Consider the following 14,874-nt stretch of genomic DNA (forward strand, 5'->3'; position numbering starts at 1 on the left):
CCTGGAGCACACTGTTCTGGTCCAGGATAGCAGTTACCAGTTTGTAATCATCATGTATTTTATTTATCTATTTATGTCTTAAATGCCCACCCCTAATAACTGTGAGCCCCGAGAAGGCAGGAACTAAGACTGACAGAATCACCATCACTTTACCATCACCTAGCCTGAAGCCAGCCACGTAGTTGTTCAAATTATTAAATGAACTGATGATTGGCTAAACGCAAACTATGTATATATAAATATATGTACATATTTTTTTAACTAATAAATCAAATACAAGTGAAAGAGAATCTAAGGTACCATAGCTGTTGCTTTATGGGCACACAGGGTACTGCCTCCCAAACCCTTTTGTACCCTGCCACAATCCAGAAGATTGGATGGGCAGAAGCACCACTGATAGCTTAGATATAGATATCTGACGCATGTATACAGTCCTGTGCACTCATTTGTGGGAATCAGTGTGGAATGTGTACATAGGCCTTTTTCATGACAGAAAATTCTGACCCTGTGGAATAGGAATAAAGCCAAGTATGGGATTATGTAACTTCACTGAACCACATTTGTGTGGAGTCATACAGCATCCCAGCTACACCTTCCTGGAGAAGCACTTCCGCCACTCCTTGTCTACTGAGGAAAAGTGGGGCAGAACACCTGCAGCTTCTTCTCTCCAAGGGAAGAAGGAGGTCCCTAAGGAGAGTGCCCTGTGTGTCCATCACACCCACACCCAGCCAAAGGGACTCTGCACATGCCCACATCCAGGTGAGAGACCTGGCTGGGAGGAGAGTGGGGAGGGGTCTGGCAGGTATGAGCCTTCCTTGCCTCCTACAGTGTCCTCCAGTACCTTCAAGCTGTCCTCCAGGGAACGTTCAAGCTGGAAATGTGACTCTTGAATGATGCACTGTTTACTTTTCCTGACACCTGAAGGCTCAAGATCAAGCAAATAATTCAGCTGAGCTGCTGCTTTGTGTGGGGAAAGAAAAATATCCCAAGGCCATTTCCCGTGTGACCTTTTGGATTCAGGATGGTGCCCTTTGGGAGAGCCCTTTCCATAAAGGCCCTCTGTGAAAGTGTGTGCATTTCACTGAGATGTTTCCAAGAAGAGCAAAGATGCCATTTCAACCAAGGCAAATATATGAAGTTGGCAGCCAAACCCTAATTCCAGCTTTGAGCCTCAGGGATGTCAGCACCATGAACATGAACCAAGGCAAAGCTGAATTTCTTGTTTAAGTCAGACTTTTAACCCTCTATGGTATCTGCCTCTGGTCTGAACAAAAGAATCTTAGGTATGAAAACAAGAGATTGTCTTTGCCTCTAGATAAAAATATCTTCTGGGATAGCTTCTGGGAGGCTCTGGGATGCAACCTCTAAGCCTGGTAACAAAGAATTTATAGGAAATGCCCGTATTTTTCCATTATTAAGACCTTAAATGGCAGTGGTCAAATCCTCTAGGGTCATTCCAAGCAGAGGGTTGTCACTCCGGTAAATCTCATAACGGGCCTTTCATTTCCTACAAGATCTAAACAACTCTGTCTCCTCTTATATATTTGTCTTCATCCCCAACTACCTTTCCCGTTGCTCAGAGAAGCAGGTGTCTCTTCTCCAGTCCAAAGCTGGTGTCTCCTCCCCACAACCCCACTATGCTCTAGGTCCTCTTCCTTCCTCCTGAAACCTTGGTGCTGCTGCCATCCTTACCTCCAGGTATCTACACAGCAGATGCCAATTCCCCATGCCTGAAGTGGAGCTTCAGCACATCATGCTCTCTTGGAGAACACGTTGAGGCAAATTCAGTGGATGATATACTGAATGCACCTGAATTTGACATGGTCTGGACTTAACAATAAGTGAGTTGTTAATGCTCACCAGTGGGCATTGTGAAAGAAATTTTCTCTGCTCCACCTAATAAAAGCTGAAGACCTGAAACACCTATCCAGAATTTCTATAATGATGTCCAACTATCAACATGGAAGCCATCCAGAATATGAAGAGAAATATTAGAAATCTGTGTGGAAAAGAGAAGCGAAGATAGAGACACCTCTCCCAGCATGCATAGTCCATTTGTGGCCACTCTATAACATGTGCAGGTCATACAGGTGCGGTGGCTCACGCCGGTTATCCCAGAACTTTGGGAGGCCGAGGTGCGCAGATCACGAGGTCAGGAGTTCAAGACCAGCCTGACCAGCATGGTGAAACCCTGTCTTTACTAAAAATACAAAATATTAGCCAGGCATAGTAGCGTGTGTCTGTAATCCCAGCTACTTGGGATGCTGAGGCAGGAGAATCACTTGAACCCAGGAGGCAGAGGTTGCAATGAGTCAAGATTGTGCCACTGCACTCCAGCCTGGGTGGCAGAGCAAGAGTCTGTCTCAAAAAAAAAAAAAAGTGCTGGTCTTTTCCATCTTTAAAACACTGTCTTTACCTAATACCTCTAGCTGCTGTCTTTTCTCTCTTGTTACTTTTATAGCCAAACTTCTAAATATAATTGCTAAAGTTTGGTATGTCTGCTTCCTCACCTCACATTTGTTCATCAGCTCCCCTCATCTGTTAGACTCCCCTCACCAAGTCATCAATAGCTTCGGAATTTCCAAATCCATGGGCATTTCAGATCTCTTGTTCTTCCATATCATTTGAAGCTGCTGATCCCCCTCTCCTGGAAACTCTCCTCTTCCACATCCCAGTCTCCCATTTCCTCCTGCCTTTCTGCACATCCCCTTCCCTGTTGACTTCACTGGATCCTCTCCTTCCTTCCCTGAGGTCAATGTTGTGCCCTAGTGCTGCCATTCTCAGAAGCAATCTGGCACAGGTCTGGCATCCTGATAGCTGACTTAAAATCTTAGGTCCATGACTTATAGCTATGTGACCTTGGGCAAATTATTTACCATCTCTGTGCCTAGGTTTATTCAGCTGTAATATAGGCAAACTAATAGTAGTACTTCCTAACAATGGTTGTTGAGAGGATTAATACACATAAAGTGTTTAGAACATACAGTACACACTCAATAAACATAAGCTATTATAATTCCTCTTCCCATACTCCATAACCCTCCGTAACCAACTGATCCACACCATGACTTCACTACCTTTGGTTAAAGTTTGCTTGTGGGCCAGGCACAGTAGCTTACACCTGTAATTCTGGCACTTTGGGGGACTGAGGCAGGAGGATCGCTTGAGGCCAGGAGTTCAAAATCAGCCTGGTCAACATAGTGAGACCCTGCTTTACAAAAAGTTTTACAAATTAGCTGGACATGGTGGCATATGACTGTAGTACCAGCTACTCAGGAGGCTGAATCAGGAGGATTGCCTGAGCCCACGGGTTCAAGTTCAAGACTGCAGTGAGCTATGATTGTGTTGCTGCATGCTGGCCTGGTCACAAAGTGAGACTCTGTCTCTTAAAAAAAAAAGTGAGCTTTCTTGTAAATCTTGAAGACTTTTCTCCTGAATGTCAAACCTAGAAAACATCTGCCCACTAGCCATCTCTCCCAGACTATCATAATACTTCAAACTCAGCATATCTGAAACTGAGTTCATCATCCTTCCTATAAATGCTGCTCCCTCCTCCCCGTCCCTTCTCTCTCCTAATGAATAGCCCCACTATCCTTCCCACTGGCTGCCAGGCCAAAATGTCAGAATCATCCTAGACTCCTGCTCCTCCCTTACTCCCCCGTTCAGTCAGTCACCAAGTCATGCCAACTTTATTGCCAAAGGCTTTCTTAAGTCTGTCCAATTCTCCACCCTAATTACCAGTGTCTTATTAGGACCTCATTATTTCTCACCTAGATGGTAGTAAGTCACAATATTAAAACATAATATTAAAAATAATACTGGCCACTAGTATGACATGCCAATTACAAATAAACCACTGTAGTAGACATTTCACATACTTCATTGTGTGTAACCCTGACTACTATGCATGTCACCCATAAGGGAGGAAGTAGAGTCTGCTGTTTTCAGATAAGACAGAGGCTCAGAGACATTTGCTAAATAGCCCAAGTTACAGGGAGTGTGGCTGGGAAGAAGGCTGAGATGTATCTGACTCCAAATCCCAGGCCTTTTCATCCCCTAAACTGCAATAACATGCTAACTGGTCTTCTTGCCACCCATATTATTATTCTCCAATATTTACTCTATTGCCAGAACAGTATTAGAACAAAACTTTGACCCAGTCTCTCCTCCGTGTGAAATCCTGCAGTAGCTCCCCACTATCTTCAAAGTAAAATTCCAATTCTCTAGTAAATTCAGATGTGGTTACCTTGCCCCTTCACAGACTGACTTCCTTTGTCCCCAGCCATGCTTATCTGCCTTCCCTTCTTGAAACAGCCCTGGCCTGCTCACCTGGACATGCTGGACTTCTCACCGGCCCATCTGCCTAGGCTCCACTTCTCCTCTCATCAGTCTGGATGCTCCATCTCAGCCTCTTCGATGCATCTTGTCTTGGACTCACCTGCTCTCCAAGCTGAGTTTAGGTGTCCCTCCTGTGGGTGCGTGTAGCACCCTGTGATTGCCTCTAGGATGGCACTTTAAGGTAGTACAACATTCATCGACTGAGCATCTACCATATGCCAGAGTTTACAGTAGGCTCTGGTGATTTGGGAATCAACAAGACATATGTCCTGCTTCCAGAGAACTTACTGTAACGAGAGATGGACAGCAAAACATTGCATTACTATCTCTGATTCCCTTGTCTGTCTCCACACTGGATTGCTGAGCTCCTTGGGCACAAAAAGTATCTTGTTCATCTCTGCTTCCAAGGCCTGGAACTGTGCCTGGCACACGAGGGTGTCAGTAAGTGCTGGCAGCTTGAGCTGAGCAGACACACCAAGGTCACCAAGCTGTCTCTGTGAACACATGAGCACACCCAAAGGGACACTTTTACTTTCATGTGTGTCTTTTTCAGACTAAATGTCTGAGTCATTGTCTTCTGAAGTTCCACGAGATCCTACAGTGCACCCTGCGTTTGACATGCAGCAGGGTCTAACACTGGCGAATGTCCAGGCTAACCATTCCTGCCCTGTGTGACTGACCCACTAGGAGATTAAAGGACCGAGGCCTCACAGCAAGTAAATGGCATTGCTGACTCTCTTCCAGTGCTCATTCTGCCTGCTCTCAGGTTCACAGCCACATCTCGGTGCAGCAAAGAAGGATGCCACTGTCAGAGGTTGCTCGGCCAAGTGGCACTCAGGATGGGGGAACTCAGGAAAGAAATGCACCCTTCTTCCAGTAAGAGGACCTGTCCGCCTCCTCCCATGGGCTGCCATGGCCTGTCTTGTCTTGACAAGATGAGCATGTTTGTGGAGGTGCCCAGAGAAAGACAGCTTTAGGCAGCCCTTTTGATCGAAGTCCCCTTGCAGAAACAAGATCCCCTGAAGTCTGTTCCCTGCAGCTACCGCCAGCCCCATCTGAATGACACGGGCAGGAGGGGGCAGGGCAAAAGGGGAGAGGCTTAAATTACAGCAGGTGTTTTGTAAAAAGTCTTCTTTTCCTTGCAAGTTTATGGTTGCTTCTCTACTAAGCAGCATTTCCCCCTCCTCTCACCATGGAGGGCAAAGTGCAGGCTGCCTTAGTGATCAAAGACAGGGCAAGAGGAGGAAGAGAGTTTGTGAACCCCAGAACAAAGAGCGTCTCACTTCCCCCAGGCACAGCCTCAGATGCCAGGCTGGGGAGAAGGAAAGGGGGAAAAGTGGGGAGGAAATGGCCATTCCTATCCCAACCACAGTGGCCCATACTCTTTCACCTCCTTTTTCGAAAACAGATTTTCTAAAAGTATCTTTGATGATAACAGCTCTCTGGAGACTATCTGGAGCGGGATAAAGGGCTCAGAGTTTGGTGCCCTGGACCTGATCCTGGCTCTGCCTTTTAGTTGTGGGTGTGACCCTGATTCCTCCTCTAATACAGACCTCAGAGGGTGTTTGTCAGGATCCATGCAATAAAGGCAGCTAAAGTCCCTAGCACAGTGCCTGGCACCCACCCCAGGTTATAACTGATCTCTAGGAACCACTCCTGGGACCACTTCCCTGGTCCTAGAAGACAGCATTCTTCTCCCTGTCTCTAATCCCTGATCACTGGCTGGAGTGAGTCTTCTTCTGTACTTACATCTTCTCTGTCATGGCACTAATCCACCATACGTGTTGTCTGTTTCCTTGTCTATCTCTTCCTGCAGACCACGAGCATCTTGAGGTCCAGGAATGGGAATTCCATGCTAGAGTATTCATTCACTCATCTATCACTTACTAAGTGCCTCCTATGTGCCAGGGGGTCACTAAGTGGTGAATAAATGAGTAAAGCCTGGGGATGACCTATAAAAGGACCTATATCAATTGTCTCATCAATAAGCATATGCACTTGTCCTCTGTGGGGAGTACAATGCAATCAGCACATGCAAAAGGCTTTGGGCTCAAAGAAAGACTGCAAATGGGAATGCAATTCCCAGGAAATGTGTCAATCCTAATAGCTGTTGATCTGCTGGATCCCAGGTTGGATTTTATATGAAACAAACTTTAGCATCAAAACTCAATCTCTCTCTCTCTCTGTCCCCACTGCCTCCCCCCTTCCTTCCCTCTGTTTCCCCATCCCTTTCTAAGTCTGGAGAAATTTAGCAATTGCTTAGCAATTCATACAGACTTTTGAATGCTCTAAAGGTAAAACCCAGACTCTGGAGGGGCCACTCACATAGCTCATCAGCTAGGGCTTTGAAAAGAAAACAAAACAACTATCCACGACCTCCCAGCTCAGCTTTATTTTTGATGTGATTTCTTTGCTTACTAGAGACAGTGTCCCTCCCTGACCCATGGGCTCTGGTCCCACTGCCCCAGGACGAAACAAGGCCAGCAGAGATAAGAGGAGGCAGAGCCACTATTCAAAGAGCTCAGCACACCTGAGCTTTAAATGCTCACTCCATTGTCTCAAAACAGTACAGAGACAGACTCCTGGACTGGTCAAATGTCAAAGTCACTTCCCCAGGCCCATCTCTGCCCTCCAGCCCCCACCATATGCCTACATGTCTTCCAGGCCCTTTCTTGACTCTTACACATGCTGTTTCCTATTTGTAATGCTCTTTAATCACCAGTCCCTTCAAACCCACCAAGCTCCCGCTTACATGTTAAGGCCGAGCTCAAACATCTTCTTTCTGATGCCTTTCCTGACTCTTCTAGCAGAGATGGTGCTGGTTCCTTTGAGCTCCCAATTCTCTGCTCAGAGAATATAGAGAATATATAGAATTATTCTATATAACACACTCTGATGATCTATTCACATGACCAACATATGTCATGGACTGCAATCTTGATGGTACAAACCAGATCTTTTTCATCTTTGTGTCTCTAGCACCTGCACAGAGCTACTTATTGCACATGTATTCCAAGACCACACTAATACCTCAAGATTCTGCCACCACTCTAGTCTGACACCAAATGCCCTTTACAGCACTAAACAGAGTTTCACGCAGAGTCAAACAACACAGTGCATTTCACAGAGAATACAGCGTAAATAGGGGAAAGTGTATCTCCCTAGAACTAGACACATAAAGCAGGGGCCAGCTTCATCAGAAAGTCTGCCGCAGGTCAGTTAAGAGGTGCTACCCAAAGTGGCAGCCAACAAGATGTGACATCAGAGGCCTCAAGACCTGGCACCAAGCCTGACATTTCTACCCTGGGCTAGTTTATCTTCCGTGCCAAGCTATAAAAGCCTCAGTATAAATACAAGGGATGCCCAAACATCTTGGGTCGCACTTTTACTCAAGTCATTCATATCCTAAAGAAATTTGTTTCTCAGGTCAGTCAGCTAGTGACCTAGGAGAGGGGATGATGCCAGGAGACAGTATGAGTCTGGTGTGGGAAGGGGAAGGCAGTGCTATAGGGCAGTGGTTCCCAACCTTTTTGGTTCCAGGGACCAGTTTCCTAGAAGACAATTTTTCCACGGATAGGGGGAGATGGTTTCAGGATGAAACTGTTCCACCTCAGATCATCAAACATTAGATTCTCATAAGGAGTGCACAACCTAGATCCTTCACACATGCAGTTTGCAATAGGGTTCACACTCCTAGAGAATCTAATGCAGCTGCTGATCTGACAGCAGGTGGAGCTCAGGCAATGGCCTGTTCCTAACAGGCCAGGGACCAGCCAAGGGTTTGAGGACCCCGCCGTGGGGATCTGAAGAGTCTTGGATGTCAATGGACAGGAAAGTTCTCACCCTACTCAACCTTCAAAAGCAGCACTTACTAGAGTGTTTCCCTGGCCCCTAAAAAAACCACAAGGCTTTACACGCGCCAGGTGACCTCATCCCACTGAAGTTTTGGAGACGACCTGCCAAAACAAGCAAACTCAGGGGGATTACAGCTGTGCAGGACAGCTGTGGAGGAAGCCAGAGTACACAAATGTGCAGGTCTTTGTGTAAGGCAGTCTAGCCCACAGAGCAAGTGGCCCAGGGACTAGCAAGGAGTGGGCTCGGCTTTAAAAGCCAAGGCTGCATTAAGAGCAATAAAAGATTCCAAGTTAGTTTAGTGATCAGTTGTAACCAAGTATCCAGTGTAAAACACAGCTTACCCAGAGGGTCAGTGAATGTTTTCTACTTCTCCAAATCTGCTTCTCCAACAGAGAATTTAATATTTAATAATATGGGTTATTAAATTCCCTTAGCCAGTTTTACCTTCAATAGATAAATGAGCCTTACAATACATGGAGAGAAGGTGTACTTTGCATCTGATCAAGTATAATGTGGGAGATTGAGCTGGTGGCATTTATTCATCCATCCCTCATTCATCAATTGGTTTCACCAATATTTACATGCTAGGTGCACACTGCAAAGGGCACATGCTTGGTAAGGACAAAGCTGGGGTCACAGAGTTTTTGACCCCAAGTGTGCACCTCTGTCCTCCAGGCAGGTGTGTGTTGACTCCATCCCCCCATCCCAAAAAAAGTTAATGCTCTTCTAGCCCTGACTATGTACACTTAGGCTCAATTTAGCATAAAGATCAGTGGTGCTGGGAAGTAACCCCAATGTCCTGCCCCTCTGTGGCTTGGGGCAAAGCAAGGAGGCAAGGAAAGGAACAAGAGTTGTAAAAATGATGGCATAGTCTTAAATCACAAGCATGATGCAGGTGGAAAACCCAGTGGACTTAGGCTCTCTTATCTCACATTAACTGAGCACTTACTATACGCCAAGCACTGGGCTAAGCCCTTTACCTGCATAGTGTGAAGAGTATGTGTTTTGAAATCCAGATGTCTGTGTGAATCTTGGCCCTACCACTCATTCGCTCCATCACTCTGGGCAAACTGCTTAGCCTCTCTGTGCCTCTGTTTATTTGTCTGGAAAATAGGGCAATACCAGTAGTAACTGTAAAGGACATTACAGGGTTTAAATGAGTAAAAACGTATAAAATGCTAAACTTGAACCATGTCCTGCAATTAGGTAGGCACTCAGTGTTAAGATGAATGATTATTATTCCATTAGTTAGTCATACTAGTCTGCAGAGAAGGTATGCTATTTCTTCTCACCAAGAAGGCTTTGCGAGACTGAGTCAACCTGACCAAGGTCAAGTAATTAACTTTTAACAGAGTTAATAAGTGGCAGAACTGAGATTTGAACTCAAGAAGCCTGACTCCAAAGCCTGAAAGCTTAGCCATCATCATGAGCATGAATGGTACTGAGTTAGATTCTAAGTACATAAGACCAGGGGAGAGATAAACAAAATACTACAAGATATATATATATATATATTTTTTTTTTTTTTAAAAAAAAGGCGGGACAGGGGAGGGGAGAGGGGACGCTGAGGCTGAGGCTTCCCCGCAACCTGGGGCAGGGCAGAGAGCAACAAAATTGTCTGTAGGAACTGAAGAATGATGCTTCACCCAAAAGGAAACTTGACTTCTAGTCTCAAAGACTGATTGCCAGCCAAGGAGGAAGAAGGGCATTCCAAAAAGTCAGGACCTAGAATACCAAAAGAATAGTGGGTTGAGGGAATGTCAGAAACATAAAGGAAGTGGCATAAGGTGAGGTCAATTGTGAAGAGCCATGTGTACAAGGTCGGGGTTTACATTTTATTCTGTAAAGACAGTGATTGTCAAACTTTAAGATGCAGAGGAATTACCTTCAGTGCTTGTAAAACACCTGCAGATTCCCAATTCCCATCCCTTCTGTTAGCAATGGGGAACCAACAACGGTATTAAGGCAATATAGCAGCATGACCTGCTGTGGATTTGGCAACAGAATTCTGGCACTGGAATGGAGGGAAAGACAGGGACAAAGACTGGTATAATCAGCCAAGCTAGAGCAGATAAAAGGATGAGAGCTGGAAATAATGGCACTCTTCATGAAGTGACACATTAAACCTGGGCTTCTCAACCTCAGCACTGTTAACATTTTAGGCTAGATGATTCTTAAACCCTGGAAGCAGAGTGGGGGAGAGGGAAGATGTCTTGTGCAATAAAGGATATTTGGCAGCATCCCTGGCCTCTACCCACCAGATGAATGAGATCCTCTTCTACTTACATGATGACAGCCAAATATGTCTCCAGACATTGCTAGATGTCACTTGGGAAGTAAAATCAAAATTCCAGTTGAAAACCATTACTTTAATAAGCCCTAGCATCCCTGCTTTACAGATGAGGAAATCCAGCTATAGAAAGGTATAGAAAGGCCCCAGCCAGGATTCAAGCTGGTGGTCTCACTCCAGGGCCTGGGCTCTGAGCTACTGTGCTTGACTGCCTTTATGGAAAGGAGATTCAAGCCAGCCTTCTGAACAGTATTACACATTTTGTGACAGACCGGATGCCAAGAAGGGGATGAATTAATAAGGTTCAAAGGTGAAACCTCAGTGCTTGCCGCTGAACTCAGAGGACAGTAGATACTAAATAAGTAGATTGGGTTTGAATAGAATCAAGGTGTATTAGGGCAAAACGGAAAAAAAATCTGGTCCCTTGTACTATGAGCAAGGAGGTGGGGGGTTGGGGGGACTGTTCTTGCTCAGACTGAAGAAAGGAATCTTCTGTAGGGCTGGACTTGAAGTGTGTGTGTGGTATAGACCAGCTAGGACCCAAATCCTGGCTGGGCCCTTTCCTAGCTAGCTGTGTGGCCCCATCTCATTTTGCCTGTTTGTAAAATAGAGGTAAGAGTCCCTATGCATAGGCTTGTTATGAGAACTCAGGCAGTTAATAAAAGCAACATGGCAAGCCAGCACGATGTGGTTGGCACTCCTCTCCTTCCAGGACATCCTTATTTCCTCTGTGCCCCAACGCGCTCTGTATTGCGTGCCAACATCTCCCCTTACTCCTCAATAGTAGGGGTGGGGACCCTCACGCAGACCCCCCAGATAGAGCGGCGTGGACTGTCTGCGCGCCCCCCTCCACCAGCAGAGCGTCCCACTGGGACTTTAGGGGGCGCCAACAGCCTTTCACTCCCTAATTCACTCCGCTTTCGGGGTCCTGGGGGTCGCCAAATGCGCGTGGCGAGTTGGCTGCCCCCGAAACAAATCAGGTAAATAGTCCACGGTGCAGCACTTTCTGCAGGTCCACCCCCCGCAGGTTTGGGATCGAAGGCAGTCAGGCTCAGCCCAGCTCCCACAGGCGCAGGAGAGAAGCGCCAGATTTGGGAACGACCTGCTCTCCGAAGCTGGGCTGCAGAGGCAGGGAGCTGAGAGTTGTTCTATCCAGAAAGAAGCAGTGGGGCGAGAGAAGAAACAGGAAAGTGGGAGGAAGACGAGGCAAAAAGGAAAGCGCTGGGAAGCAGAGTTCCTTGTGGAACCCAGCCTGCAACACCTGGGCAGGGGCTTAGGAACAAAGCAGCGGCTTCAGGTCAGAAGTGCTCTGGGTGTTTCCGAAAAGAGGGCGCTCCGGAGAAGCCGGAGCCCGCTGGGGATGCCGGGCGCCCCAGAGCCCAGGGTGCGCTCTTGGGCGCCGCTTACCTTCGCTGGGGCCCCGGCGCGCACTTCCGGGGACTGCGCTCGGGGCGCGTGGGGCCGAGCAGGGGGACCCGGAGCTGATCACCGAGGGGCGGACGCGACAAAGCGCTGCCCGGGGCTTCGGCCGGCACCAGCACCTCGGAAAGGAATCCTGCCGGAGGGGCCGCCGGGGTCAGGGCTGGCCTGGGGACGTGGGGTCCCGGCCTGGGTGCTCACGGGCGGCGGCGCCAAGCCCCGCAGAAGCTGGAGGAGCCCGAGTCAGTGGGAGGAAAAGGTTGTCTCATTTCCTTCGATCTCCCCCCTCCTCCACCCGCTTGGCTCCGGACCTGCCCTCCCTCTCCCCCGCCCCCTTCTGCAAGCCAGCGGCCCATGTGGGCGCCCGCAAGACGCGAAACCTGAACGGCTGTAGCGTGCGGCACCTCCCTCCGCGCCAAGTTAGTTCACGCTCCCAACTCCCGCCTGCCTCCCCGCGCTGCCGACTGTCTGCAGGGCTGGGGAGGTTCCCCATCGTCAGTCCCCACCCTACCCCGGTCCTCCAGCCTTTCCTCCTGCTGGGACGAGCCCAGATTTGAAAGCAGACCTCCAAGCCCCTGCCAGCATCCATCCTCTCATTCCTGTCCCGTCGCCTGCTTTGAGCCTGTATTCAGCCACTGAACTCAGACAGGAAATAACCACTTACTTTGTTAAATTTGATCAACTTTTTCTTTTTTTTTCCTGAGTGGGAAGTTAAAGCCTGATGCATAATCTCGAAGGAATGTTCATTTTTATCGGAAGAAATGCAGCTGAGGCCTGTGTTTGGCCTTTCTCTTTCAGGGTTAGGGTCTTGTTTGTTAAAATCAACAAGTATTTATTGAGAATGATAGGCGCTGAACTGCGCGATGGAAACGCAGAAACAACCAGAGGGACACCCTGTTCCTAGACAATCGTCATAGGGGGTGACTGCAGGGAGAGAGTAGGTCCCAGGATGCCGTGGTCTCTTAAGAGATGGGTCACGGAGTGAGAGAGTCTTCTACAGAATCAGAATAAAAGCATGGACAGAGGGCAGACGGAATAAGAAAGCCCTCAGGAGGCGGTCTAGCAAAGAACACGGCCAGGGCAGTGAGTGATGGTGGGGAACGGGAGGCAGGGGGGATGTTGTGCCAGTCCCTTAGGAAAGGAGAGGAGCTGCTAGAAGCAGTGGGATGGAACTGATAAGATCTGAAACCCAAGGGCTTGAAAGGGAGAAGATGAGGAGAGGATGAAGGAGAGCGATAACTCCCAGGTCTCTGGCTAGAGTAGCCAGTGACCAAGTGGATAACTAGAACCTCAGAGTACTTTCTGGAGCTGCTACTCCAAGTGTGGTCCACAGACTGGCAGTACTAACACCACATGGAAGCTTGATGGAAATGAAGACCCTTGGGCTGCACTTGAACCACTGGATTAGTATCTGCAGCTTAACAAGATCCCTAGATGATTCAAATGTGCATTAGAATTTGGAAGCACTGCCCACTAGACCACTGACTGTATATTATATTGTATATTAGACTGACTGTATATTAGACTATGGAGCCCTGGGTGTATATTAGAAACACCTGGGGAGCTTTAAAAACCAATAGGAGGCCCCAGCTCCACCCTCACAAATATTTCTTTAATTGTCTGGGGTGGAGCTCCCACATCGGTTTTTTTTCAAATTCTCTCAAGATGATCTCATACAGCCAGAGATGAGAGCCACTGTTTTAGACTTACTCAAGAGCTACTTCATTTTACCTTGAAATGCTGCTGTTCAGAAAGGAAAACAACGCCTATCTGTAGATGACAATGTAAAGACAGGTTATCCCACTCTAGTGCAGAGGCAAGTGGTCTGATAGAAAGGGCCCTTGTTTCCTAAACTAATCAGGGAACAAGGTTGTAGCCTCAGACAGCACTAAATTACTCTCTGAACTTGACAAAGTACTCCCCTCTCCGACCTCTGTTTCCTTATCTGTAAAAACAATACACACTTGCCTGACTCCGAATTCCACACTCTGGCATGCAAGGTGCCATCGTCAGAGCTCCCCCTAACTCTCCAGCTTTCTAGCAGGCATATGGAGAGGCTGTGTTGAGAAGTGGGGTTTCCTGATATAATACTATGTGTGTTAGCCAAGGGCACAGCCCTGTATGAATACCAGAGATCAGAGGTTTGTGTGCCGAGCACAGGAGCACACAAACAATCAGTGCTCACTAAATGTATGTTGAATGAACTAATTAGTAAAGAAATAAATAGGGCACAGATGCCCCTGCTGGGACGAGCCCAGATTTGAAAGCAGACCTCCAAGACCTCCAAGTGTTGGTACTTAGTACATGCCATTAGGACTGAAAGCCACTTCTGTAGGAAATGCAAAGACAAATGCATAGACTTTCTTTAGATGGGCCCTAATCTTGAGCCTATTCATTTGCCCCCCAGGCTGGAGAAAGGACAACTGGAAGCACTCTGACCCAATCTAGCTTTGGATTTAAAAATACTACCACTACTAAGAACTGCTAATATGTGTTGGTACTTAGTACGTGCCAGTCACTGGGCTGTGTCTCACTTATAAACATTGCCTCATTTTATCAAAATGAAGCAGATACTGTTGAACCCCCTACACTTCAACAGATTTCAGGAATCACAGGTATGGAAAGAGTAGAGCTGCCATCTAGATTATCTCCTGCCTCTGGTTGTGCAGCAGGACAGAAGTGCATCCATTGCTAGCCTGAGAGCCCCTCTTGGGGTTCCTGCGGGTCATTCTCCAGAACATCCATCCCTGCATGAAGGCCAACATTGAGATAAATAACGACTTAAGGATCCTGCAGAGGCAGATTCTACCAGGAGCTATGTCAGGGAACCTATGGGTTATGGCTGCACCTTGGAAAGAAACCCCTCAAAGCTACTAACTTCATGCTTGCATGCACATGTGTGTTCATGTGTGTGTGTATGCTTTTAATGAGAACCTCTTAGATACCAAACGCTATGCCAGTCCTTTCCACAT

At 47.4% G+C, this 14,874-nt stretch overlaps 1 protein-coding gene across 9 annotated transcripts in view; it reads right to left on the bottom strand.

Moving 5' to 3' along the window:
• EVA1A (eva-1 homolog A, regulator of programmed cell death) overlaps positions 1–12,540 on the bottom strand; it is a 68,052-nt gene extending 55,512 nt beyond the window's left edge. For 2 of the 9 annotated variants that reach the window (XM_007970089.3, XM_007970090.3), the window contains exon 1: positions 11,891–12,200. The gene's annotated coding sequence lies outside the window, so the exon portion shown is untranslated. Of the gene's footprint in view, positions 1–4,329; positions 4,833–7,090; positions 7,186–11,890; positions 12,201–12,467 lie in introns of those variants that run through there. The other 7 variants (XM_073023110.1, XM_073023112.1, XM_073023111.1 and 4 more) reach the window with 7 other exon arrangements.
• Positions 12,541–14,874: the final 2,334 nt, after the last annotated feature.

Source organism: Chlorocebus sabaeus, chromosome 14 (genome assembly GCF_047675955.1).
Source record: "Chlorocebus sabaeus isolate Y175 chromosome 14, mChlSab1.0.hap1, whole genome shotgun sequence".
NCBI classification, from domain to species: Eukaryota; Metazoa; Chordata; class Mammalia; order Primates; family Cercopithecidae; genus Chlorocebus; species Chlorocebus sabaeus.